Here is a 12,533-nt window from a genome sequence, read left to right on the forward strand (position 1 = left end):
AAAGGATGTGCATGGGAAAATTGGTGAAATTGAATCAACTGTGGAGTTTAGTTGGTAGTACCAGAGCAGTATTAATTTCTTAGTTTTGACAAAGGTACCAAGCTCAGTTAAGACGGGAACACTAGGGGAAGCTGGGTGAAGGGTATACGGGAACTCTATTATCTTTGCAACTGTTTGTAAATCTAACATTATTCCAAACATAAAAGGCTTTCAAAGAAAATATAAGTGTGCACAAAAGATCTAGAAGCCAGTCAGCACTTTCTGTACCTCTACTTTCCATCCTGTGGTTTTATTTCCTTTCTCTGAGGTGGATGAGAATCTTTTTGCAACCCCTGTTTTCTTCCTCCCCCTCTCTCCAATCTCCTTCTCAAACTAATATACAAGTTTAAAAATAAATACATAAATGGACAACTTACAGTAGAATGGGGGCATCCCGCGGTTTGGCGGGAACAATTAGAAAGGGTCAATATTTGGCCCTCACAGCTGGCCCACCACAATGGCGACAGCCCCATAAACGCAGTGTTTCAAAATGAAAGTTAAATATTTATTCTGGCTCCCTGGTCCCTCACCCACCAGGGCTCCTTGCACAGCTGGTTTTCAAATCGAGCCAAGGTTTCTTCTATTCACCTTCTGACTTTCCACTCCACGTGTGCTATGGGTAAACAAGCCCCTGGAGTCCACTCCATCTGATTGGCACTCGAGGAAGAGCAGCACAGTCTGAGGACAGGGAGCACATCTATCCACTGCTGGGTATGCATGAGGGGTGCTGTGCAGATCAAATGCAGGAGAGAAGGGATGTGGGTGCCCTTTATGAAAGCACCAAGGAATTGTAAGGTGTTCCTTTGCTCTTATTTACCCTGTGCCTTCTTTCTTTCTAGACTGTAACACTCACCTTGCCACGCACCCAGCATGCTTCCAGATCAACTTCATAGGCATCTGCTGACATGTATCTTGTCAGCCTGATTTCTCAACCCCTTCTGCCTTTGACTCTGTAGCTTGAGCCACTTGATCCTCATGCATTTCAACTCAGCCTCTGTGGTAGTTTGGAGGCTGTATGTACCCCAGAAAGGATCATGTTCTTTTAATTCTTTCCTGTGGGTGCATTCCTGTAGGTGGGACCTTTTGATTAGGTTATTTCAATTGAGATGTGACCCACCTCATTGAAGATGTGTCTTAATCCTCTTATTGGAGTCCTTTATAAGAGAATGAAACATATCCAGAAGCTAAGAGATGAAATTAAGAGAAGCTCACAAAAAAATCCCCAGCAGAGCTGAGAGAGGAAGCCACTGAAGCCAGAAGCTGAAAACAATGAAACTCAGGAAGAAGGACCAGCAGATGCCTGGCCATTTGCGCTCCCATGTGACAGAGGTGTCCTGAGTGTCAGCAGCCTGTCTTCAAAGTCCAGGTATCATCCTGCTGATGCCTTGAGTTGGACATTTTCATGGCCTAAGAATTGTAAATTATGTTAATAAACCCCCATTGTAAAAGCCAATTCATTTCTGGTATATTGTGTTTCATCAGCTTTAGCAAATCAAAACAGCCTTGTGTTCATTCATTCATGTATTTGAAAAAATGGGTTCAACTATATGGCAGCTCTGTGCCAGATAGTGGGACATAGAGATAAATAAGACATGCTCCCTAACTTTGTATAGCACACATTACTCTTGACTGCTCATTTGCTTTAGTGCACACCAGGCTAGCATTTGGGGCACACCAGACCAGCATTTCTCTTCTCCAACCCACTGTTTCATCTCTCAACTTCACGCTTGTCTCTTTCTGCCTTGCTTATTGCACAAGACTGACTGGATGGTGGTCTGAGTCTCCAGCTTGGCTTTGGGGTCCCTTACCTATTGTGGTCCTCTCCATTATGGTCGCAGTGGAGAAGAGAACAGGTAGCTCCATTAATTGCCCACCTCACGCAGTCCAGCCATGGAAAGTCAGGTGTCTGGCAGTGCTGACTACCCACCTGCCTGCCTGGACATCAAGTTTTGAGAGTTGCTTGCTGGTTTCCTCCTTCACCTGTTGGGACACTCTATCCACCTGCTGAGAAACTCTACTGTTTTGTCTTAGGCACCTTCACCAACTGTTTGCTTAGACTTCAATGGACTTTTGCACATGCCTCTTGAATGCCAATTTGCCCTGATGGAACCTCCCAGCACCAGCAACTGGGACCTTGTCTCCACCCATCCAGCTCCTACCAAGGTATGTAGTCCACTTCCAGATCACAGTTCCTCCATGGCTGCTGATGGGGTCTAGCTGGAAGTGGCAAAAGGCAGACTCTGCCCCAACTGAGAGAAGTAAGACTTCTCAGCACCTTTAGGATTTCCATCCTTGTGAAGAACTACGCAGAAGGCACATATTCTTGTCCAAGTGCAAACCAGATCTCCATGTCTTACCAAGCTATCAAAACCAAGTTCTTGAAGCTAGAACATCTTATTTTTCACTTTAACATCCAAATCTCTATTAAAATCTTTCTCCTTTATTTAAAGGGGGGGGGGCGGCTAACTGAGGAGAGTTCTGGTGATCAGAAGGTTGGCCGAGGTGAGAGCATTAGCTGGCAACAGAGTCATTTAGGACCCAGCTTTCCCTCTGGTATTTAACAGCTAGGTTACAGGTGTGAGATATCGCTCCCTTCAGCCCTCTGGGCCTGCAGTGGGCCTGGGGCAGCGAAGCCCAGACCCAGTCACCTTGGCAAGAGGGCAGAGAGCAGGTACCTCTATTTACTGTATGAATATTATTTTTTCTTCTGTGTTCCATGATGGGAAGAAAGGTGGGGAGCATGCTTGTCAGAAGAAAGCATCACTGCCACTGTCTTCATTTGCTTGGCTGAGACAATAACTTGGAATTCTGGGGTGCGGGCAGTTGTGGAGGACAGGAGGCTGGGACTGGTACAGCTTGAGAGAGTTCCATGAACCACATTTGGTAGATAGTATCCCTCTCTGAAAACTCTTAGAGATGTTAAAATCAAAGGGATACACAGAATCAAGAGGTCGTTAAGATCAAGAAGGGAGTCCAAATCCATCACCAAATCCATCACCAAATCAGGGGCCCTGGGGTAGATGGTTGGAAGTCTGAGTTTCTGATCTGGATGAGAAGGACTGGAAAGTGAGTAAAGGCAGAAGCTAATGAGGGGACAAGGGAAAGGGAATCTGCATACATACCCAAAAGAAACTGCTGTCCCTATCTGGCTTTCACCTGGCATCAGGGCATTTGAAGGGCCAGAAGTGAATCAGAGAAATCTGCCACCATCAGGTCCTACACGGCCTATAAAATTAAGTCCAAACTCCTCAGCCTGTAACTGGAAATGCCCTTTTTCCTCCTTTCGGTTTCTTCAAATCCTACTCATCCTTTGAGGTCCAGCTCAAGCCTGACCTCTGTGTGTAACTCACCCCTTCTCTGAGCTCCTTCCACCATTATGGTTCCCAACATACACTTTGCGTGAAATATCTGGTGCTCTGCATCATTAAAGTTCCCATGTGCTGCTCTTGTCTTTCACCTAGAAATGAGGCTCCTCACCTTAGGTCCTTTCGTAATCCTCACAGCATCTAGCATACTGCTGGATTTAGTAAACCCTCATGAAATGAGGGCAGGCATCAAGTTATATTGACATTCTCAATGGCCCAGATGGTTCACCAAATCTGGGTGTTGCCCATCTGTCTGTATGCAAATAAGCAAATGTCTGAGTGGCAGATTTCCCTGACATGTGCCAACTGGAAGAAGCCAAATCTCCCAGCAGTAGGACACGCATGCTGTGTGGTCTTCCAACAGGAACAGCAAATGATGCTCTTCCAGAGGTTCTCAATCCTGGCTCCCCTGGAATCATCTGGGGAGCTTTCAAAAGCTCCATTCTGATTGGATTGGTTCAAGATGGTCCCTGAATACCAGTGTGTTTTAAAACTTCCTCGGTGACTGTAACAGACACCCAGAGTTGAGAACATTGTACTGAGTTTTTTATATTCTATTGCCCAACCCCAAGTGATCCCACCAATGTCTATCTAATCATTTCTACCCTTTTCTATGTAATTTGATTTATTCATCAAGCATTTAGGCACTGCATTATGTGCCAGGCAGGAACAAAGAGGAACATGGTTGTTGCCCTCAAGAAACCCACTGTCTGGTAAGGGAGACTTTTGTGGAAATATATAAAAGTACAAATAACCTTGCTCTCTGAAGTCAGGGACTTCATAAGTTCAGGTGTATTTTCTGGATAATACATTGCTATCTGGATTCTCACTCTTTGGATTAAGATGATGTGGGACTCGTCTTTATGCATGCACACTGTCCAGCCTCTGGCTATAACATCCGGGAACTGAACTGATTGGGATAGCTCACCATTGTATGTGCTACTGCAGGAGGGTGAATTGAGAATGAGTTGGAATGGATGGCCATCTGGATAGATAATGGTCCCTGGCATTAGGGAGCTTACTTCCCCCTGCAATCAGGCTGGGAAAAAGGCAAGTTTTCCAGACTAAATGAGTGGGTGGATGTCAGTAATCCCTCTCTTCCTCTGAAGACATTGTCTCTTCCCAATCTTGAGACCTTTGGGTCTTCTGTAGTGCATAACACTGTGCCCGAGTGTGGTCTAAAGAAAAGGTTGAGAATCTACCTTGGCTGGTTCAGCTGAGGTGTGCAGGGGAATGCATAGAGGAGGTTTCTTCCAATCAGAAAAAATTGGGATGTTGGAGAAGAGAAGTAGGTAAAGGGGAGAGAGAGACCAAGAGATGGTGCTTGGCACTGTCCAAAACATAAAAGTGAAAGTCTAACGGAAAAAGACAACAATGGTGCTCTTGAATCCAAACATCACTATCTATCCTGGTGCCATGCTCACATTCTCAGTTCATTGCCATGGCCTCTTTCCTGACATACTTGGGTAATTTCTACAACTGCTCATCTGGGCTTCCCCCTGCAAGTCTTACTTTTGACTTTTATATGTTTTTTGATATATCTGAATTTTTCCATCACTCACTCACCTCTTCCTCCTGGGATTATGATAAACATGATGTAGGAAAGAGCCTCGGAAGTCATCTCCTTGCATTCTACCTCCAAGCAACATACAAAAACGAGCAATGGAAAGACTAATCCTTCCATGAGCTGCCCTGGGTGGAGATCCTCTGGTGCTGGGGGCTGAGATCTCACCCCGTCTCCTCCTCTGTTGTGTCCCTGAAGCTTGGCCCCCAACTCCTGGTCTCTTAATGTGTCTGCATTTTGTGAGGCAATGGAGACTCTGCTCACTCCTACTCCTTGTCTTCTCATCTCTCTAGCCTCTTTCCCTCTGCAACTTTCAGAACACTCTCTCTGAGTTACATCCTCAAAGTTATTTCCCAGGCCCTTCATCTGTTGGCCCACAAAGAGCGATCGATAAGAGAGTTCAAGAAAGCCGAAAGCCAGGAGCATTCCCAATGCTGGACTGAGGAAAGGTTGAAGCAGACCAGGCACAAACCCTTCAGCTCCTTGTCAGCAGCCTTTGATCTGCGTGGCAGCTAACACGAAAGTAGAACTTGGCCCTCCAACTGTACAGGACGAGACTTGACAAGGAAATCAGTTTCTCTGACAATTTCAAAAGCCCCGACACTTTCGTCACTTGGCATGTGGCCATGCGGAATGGTGCTGTGGACACATACGCACCCCACCAGGGGAGCCATTTTCCCAGGAAGGGCTGACAGTTCAAGTGCAGGCAAGTCCAAGAGGAATGAAGGACAAGCTTTCCCCTGCCCTCGTTGAGGACAGATGTTGCAGGAACCGGGAGGGCTTTTGATTGGATAGCTGAGGGAACTTCCTACCTGTCTGGGTTGAAAGGCACTTGGAGTTGGTCAGGGAATCTGAGGAAACTCTTTCCAAAGAAGAAGCAAGTCTGTTGCTCGTGTTGGAAGTTTTAAGCAAGAGATGCTCTAGGTGGCCTCTGGAGGATCTTTCCATATTTGCAAGGCTGTGTGCAATATAGAGGTGCCTTTTTTTTTTTTTTTTTTTTTTTTTGCCTTACCTTCCTTGTTCTAAAATAAGCAAACCAAAATAAATTATGTGTGTCCTTTTGATTATAATTCCATCTCCCCACTTGGCTTTTCTGTGCTGGGATTTTTATATTCTCATGCCCAATCCCATCAGATCCAATTCACCCATCTCGATGTCTAGCCGGGTTTTGCTACCCTTTTCCATATAATTTGATTTATTTACCAAGCATTTAGCAGTGCACTTGGCATAGGGAATGGTGAGTCCTCTTGTCAGCTGACTCACCCTCTCCAGGCTGCCTTCTTGCTTGTTGTGTTTGTGATTAATAACAGAGAGCTAAGGTCCTGGGCTCATGGTTGGTTCAGGACGAGTGCTTAACAGTAAAGACTGGATGACAGCTTGAGTGTTCCTGATTTAAAAGTCAACTAAACTGTGACCAACTTTCAGAGATGCCAAGAAAGATTCATTTTGGAGTGGGAAGCTGGACTAAATGGCCTCAGAACTCCTACCTGTTGGCCAGAGTCTATGACATCCTTCTTTGGTGATAGGCTCAGAGGATCAGGAAGTTCAAGAGGGTTCTGGACATCAGGCATGACAGACAACACTGATTATTCCACTGAAGGGGGCTGAGTCTGAAGCTGAGCATGTTGAGGAGATATGATGGGAAAATTAGACACGTTCCTTTCCTTTGGAAAGGTCCCAGCTGAAAGTGGAGTGAGGGGCTCATAGAAGTTGCAAACAGCACACACAAATCTATGAAGACAAGAACTGAGCTCAGAGCTATTGTGTGAAGCTGCAGATATTATGTCAGAATGGTCCATGCTTTGAATGAAGAGCAAGAAGAGATGGGAGGTGTGCCAGTTTGGATACATTATGTCCTCCAAAATCCATGTTCTTTAATGCAATCTTATGGGGAAAGATTTATTAGTCTTTTGATTAAGGTGGAACGTTTTGATTGAGTGTTTCCATGGAGATGTGACTCACCCAATTGTGAATGATACTTTTGATTAGATTATTTCCATGGAGGTGTGGCCCCACCCACCAATACTGGAGTATTTAAGAGAGACGCTAAGAGCCCACACAGATGCTTGCTGACACTTGGAGAAGCTTGGAGATGCAGACAGAAGGATGTGTGGAGATGCTAAGCTAAGAGATGAAGCCCAGAGTTTTCCCCGGAGAAGCTAGAAAGGACCCCAGATGCTTAGAGAGAAACACCCTGGGAGAAGGAGGCAAGGACACACAAGAGCCAAGAGAGAGGAGCAAAGAGAGAAGCCCAGAGACATTTTGGAGAAAGCCATTTTGAAACAAAATCCAGGAACAAAGGACCAGCAGACTCCAGCCACGTGACTTCCCAGCTGACAGAGGTGTTCTGGATGCCATTGTTTGTTCTTCAGTGACGGTATCATCTTGTTGATACCTTAGTTTGGACACTTAGAACTGTAAACTTGTAGCTTAATAAATCCCCTTTATAAAGGCCAATCCATTCCTGGTATTTTGCATAATAGCAGCATTAGCACACCAGAACAGGGGGTAAAAAATGGATCTTGAAAGACTTCTGGCCAGTGGATCTGTAGAAAGGGCTCTGGAGTCCAATTAGAAGCACAGTGGGTTGCCAAAAGGTGGAACAAGTGTTTGCAGTTCAGGTTTTCTAGGTAGCAGACTTTGAGACAAAGATTAGTGTGAAAGAAATATATTGGAAGGTGCTCTTGGTATTGACACCTACAGGGTGAAGGAAGGAAGCAGGATTGAGTAGAGGGAGAAGTTGGGCTGTAGTGCAGTTACAAGTCCTCTCCAACCCCATGGGGAAGTTCTGAAGCTGAGATGGCCCTTTTGAGTTACTCCATATGGATGAAGGAGGACCAGGTCTTTATATTCCTGCAAGAACCAGTCACTGGATGCAGGCTGCCTCTGGGAAGGGGACACGCCCTTGGATGAGGCCTCTCTCTTCAGCAAGGACAATGGCAGAGTGGGTGGTAGCTGCATGCCATAAGCCAGCCACATTCCCAGCAGGTGAGGGGATAAATCCTTCAGCTCTGAAAGGGCATCTGGGCAGGGCGACAAAGCATCCCCTGGCCCTACCCCTCAGATACTTCTGAGCTCAGCTGGACCCTGCTCTCAGGACTGGCCTTGGGCAACTGGTGGAATTGGCAGAATTTGCCCATGATGCTTCTTACATTCCTTTACAGCCTCCTTTAACATCCTGGAGCTCCAATATCTCAGGATGCCGAATCCATACAATGGATTCAGAACTCAATGTGTTGCCTTCTCCTACAAGTCAGGGAGTATTTTAAAGGTGGTCCTCATGGAGGGATCATGCTTAATTCACAAGAAACGGCCATCAGTGGTGCAATGTCCATGTCAGTGTTAGAAGGCATCTCTGCCACGGCCTATTAAAAATCAGATTGCTAAAGAGAGATCAAAACCAGAATCCTTCTCCTCAAAGGTATGTTGTTTGGGGAATTTCATTTCCCCAGAAGACATATGGCCTGAACTTTGAGTGGGATCCAACACTGGTGAAAGTTTCCCCTCCTGGGTAGGTTCCCAAGGAGAATAATGACAGACTTTAGCTGCTTGGCAGACATGAAGATGGGGCTGCCCCAGGGTGAGCGCTGGTGCTTCTGAACTCCTTTGAATACCACATAAACAATCATCATTCTCAGCAGCACTTTCCACCACCACCACCACAGCCATGGCATCAGACAAGGGAAGGCTTCCTTAATTAAAGCAACTATCTTTCCTTACCATCAGTGCAATTAGAATTTAATGAACCCAGGCCACTTCTTTTAAGGCTTCAAAATTATAGCTGATCTCAACAGTCACGTGCTGAAAAAAAAAGTCATCATCCATTCTGAAAGCATGAGAGATGGGAGGACAATGAAGTTAAAGGGATGACACTGTTCCATGCTAGAGGACAGATGATGGTGTTAGAGAATGACCTGAGAAAAAGTGATAACCCCTTCTGAGAAGTCTAAAAGAATATGGGAAATCCTTACCTGTCTGGCATGGGGATGGAGAGAAAGGCACATTAATCAATCAATCAATCAGTCAATCAATTAATAAGCATGTAGGCAGCACCACTTTGTACAAGGCACTGTGCCAGGTTGGGGAAGGGATATACAAAGATAAATAAGATGCAGTAGGCACAGGTACTGCTTTCAAGGAGCTCACAGTCTACTTCAAATTATACTTGAGGCACCCTGAAATGACAACTCATAAGGCAAAAATTTCAGTGTTGATATAAAGAAAATCATGTAAGTTCAGAGAAGTCACAGAGTTCTGGAGGTTGTAGAGACCGGGGAAAGGGAGAGAAAGTAGAGAGCCTTCCATAGGAAAATAGCACGATATGGGCTAGAAATGAACTTGGCCTGGGCTGGAATCAGTGAATAATAATAAGTAGCAAAAGAGCCAGGTAACATTTGAGATGTTTAAGCCATTAAATAGTCACAACAACCTTATGAAGGAGGTCTTATTATTATCCCATTTTATAGATAGGGAAATTGAAGCATGCAGGAATTAATTAACTTGCCCAGGGTCACACAAATAGTATGTGGCACAGCTGGGATTCAAAGCCAGGGGGTTTCACTCTAGACCAGCGCTGTCCAATAGAAATATAATGTGAACCACAAATGTAATTTTAAATATTCTAGAAGCCACATTGAAGAAAAGCAAAAAGAGATGGGTGAAAATAATTTTAACATGTTTTATTTAACCCAATATTTCCAAAATATGATCATTTCCACATGTGCTCAATGTAACAGTTATTAACGAGATAGATGACATTCTTTTTTTCCATACTCAGGTTTCTGAAATCTGGTGTGAATTTTACCCTTACAGCACGTCTCACTTCAGACCAGCCACATTTCAAGTGCACAATTGTCACATGTGGCCAGTGTTGACCCTGTGGGACAATGTGGTGTCAGATCACAGGCTGTTTCTCTAGCCACTCAGTGATGCTGCCTCCCTGGTGAGTGGACTGGCCACAGTGAGGAGTCTATGTAGATGGTCAGAGGGCAATGAGATTGGAGGGTATGTTTGGGGTACGTTGGGTTGGGTTTCTATAAGCAGATGCAGAAGTAAATGGTTTCTACGGACCACCTTGGACCAAACAGAACAAATCCAGCGTCTTATGCATGAGGACTCAAGCCTGCACCCTTCTTGTGTGATCCACTCCTGGGGTGATTTGTGGCTTACAGGGTGTAACGTGGAGCCATGGAGAGAAAAGCCTCAAGGCTGGAGCCCAGCGTGGACCTGCCTCCACCACGTATCAGTTGTGCGACTGTGGGCGAGTTACGTAATCTCTTTGTGCCTCAGATTCTTCATCTATAGCTATAAAACGGGAGTAATCACGCCAACAACATTGTGCTACTGTGAGGATTAAACCAGATAATACACTTAAAGCTCTTAGTACAGTGCCTGACATGTCATAAAGGCTCAAGAAATGTTAGTGATTATTATTATCAGGAGCCCTAAGTTACACAATTACAAAGTTCCCAGTTGCTCCAAAAGCCAGTGTCTGGATTGTCACTCAAATCCCTGCACACTGCATTCCAACTTGGCCCCTTTCCATGATAGCAGGGAGAGGCCAAGTCAGCCTGGGAGTGAACTACTGTAATCCACACAGCGGCCCAGGATGGGTGTGGTGGGAAAACCCAGAGGGCTCACTCTGGATCCTGTCACCTTGAGAAAATCTTCCAAAAGATGAGCTGGAATGGAAGGATGAGTAATGGATCCTGTACAACGATTCTCATCCTGTCAAGAAAAGTCATTTAAGATTAGTAGACATTAGAGCTGGAAGGGGATTTAAAGATCACTTAGGGCCAATCGGCCCTCTTCGTTTTACAAATGAAGGCACCAAAATCCAGTGAGGTGAAGTAATTCCAGGGCTGGACAGCTAGTTATGGGCAGAGCTGGAGCCAGAACCAGGCAGCCCTGCTCTGTCTAGTGGTCCACACTTACTGAATCTTGCCTGGGACTGATTCATTCTCACAGCAACCCTGGCCACATGTCAGAACTGCCTGGAAAGCTTTTCAAATCCATAGATGCTGGGGTCCTCCACAGGAGGTTCAAGTGGGCGCCCTGCTTTAGGGTGCCCACCCCCCATGTCCCCTCCTAATGCCAACCCCCCATCCCCTCCTTCAAAATCTGTTCCATGGCATTTCTCTTCTGTGAGGTCTTCTCAGAACAGAAGGCAAGATGATGTCACCATTATCATAATAGTAATAACAATGATAGAAATAGCTGACAGTGTGGGTGCTTACTACACAGCAGCCACTGGCTAACTACCTTACATGGATTATCTCATTTAATCCACATTATGCAGATGAGGAAACCAAGACTCAGACGGCAGGAAAGGAATTTGGCCAAAGTCACACTGTAGTAAGTGAAGGAGCTAGGATTTAAATCCATCACAAGCTCTGACCCCAGTGCCCATGTTTTTACCCCAAATTCTATATAATCACCACATTAATTTGAACTTATTGGGGTGTGGCTTTGTACTTGCATCTTTTTCTTGCATATCTAAACAGCCTCTGTCTTTACCTAGACTGTGGGCTCAACAAGTGCAGGGATGATGTCTTCTTCCTGGGGTCTCTGCTCTTTGTCTAAGCCAGTGACAGCTCAATGAATTTATGGGCTAAAAGGAGGTTGGAAAAGGGTGACTGAGGAATAGGGGCTTCTATAGGCTCTCCTGGGGCAGCTCTGGAAACCCAGTTCTTTGTTAGCTTGATATTTTTGAAACACAGAAAAACCATAAAAATAGAAAGTTTGTATAATCATAGGGTTGGAATGGATAATAGAGGTCAAGTTCTATGCCTGATTGAAGAACGTGAGAAAACTCGAGTCCTTCGCTGTGAGTTTTCTACGTCAGGGAAAATGAGGTCCTTGAAAGTAAAGTGTGAAAGGTCCCATAGATAGTTGAAGGCAGGAAGAAGACTGGACTCTGCATAATAAAACTAACAAGTATCATCACCATGTTTTATCTCGCTAATACGTACCATGCTTTTTATACTAATTATCTAACTTAATCCACAAAATGAGGTGGGCATTTTAGCCACATTTTAATGATGAGGCTCCAGAGGCACTGAGAGGCTAAGAAACATCCTGGCTCACCCAGCTGGGGGGTGACAGAGCCAGTTTTGAACCCATGTATCTCAACACCAGATCTCTTGCCTTCTGGGCCATTAGTTGATGTTTCCAGAATTTATCGAGAATGAATTATGGGACTGGCAATTTAGAGGCATTGTAACAATCACCACAACAATTCTCCATGGCAAATACTGCATCCCAAGTTTTTTAATGGAGAAACTTAAAGAAGGTGGTAACTTGCTCAAGTTTGCTTAGCTGGTAAGCGGTGGAGCTGCAACGCAGATCCAAGTCTATGTGGCTCTATATCTTAAACTCTTGGGTGCACTGCTCTGGATGACCTGGGTACCAAAGGACCAAGGCTTAGTTAGGGGCATTGTTGGACCCTGTGAATATGTGTTGTTTGCTTTGGCTTGTGATAATGACAGAAGGAAGATGGTTCAGCCTGTCACTCCAAGTCCCTTCCCACCGGCTAGTGGCTTTCTCTCTTGGCACCATGTCCCCAT

The sequence above is a fragment of the Choloepus didactylus genome, chromosome 8 (assembly GCF_015220235.1).
Source record: "Choloepus didactylus isolate mChoDid1 chromosome 8, mChoDid1.pri, whole genome shotgun sequence".
Lineage (NCBI taxonomy): Eukaryota > Metazoa > Chordata > Mammalia > Pilosa > Megalonychidae > Choloepus > Choloepus didactylus.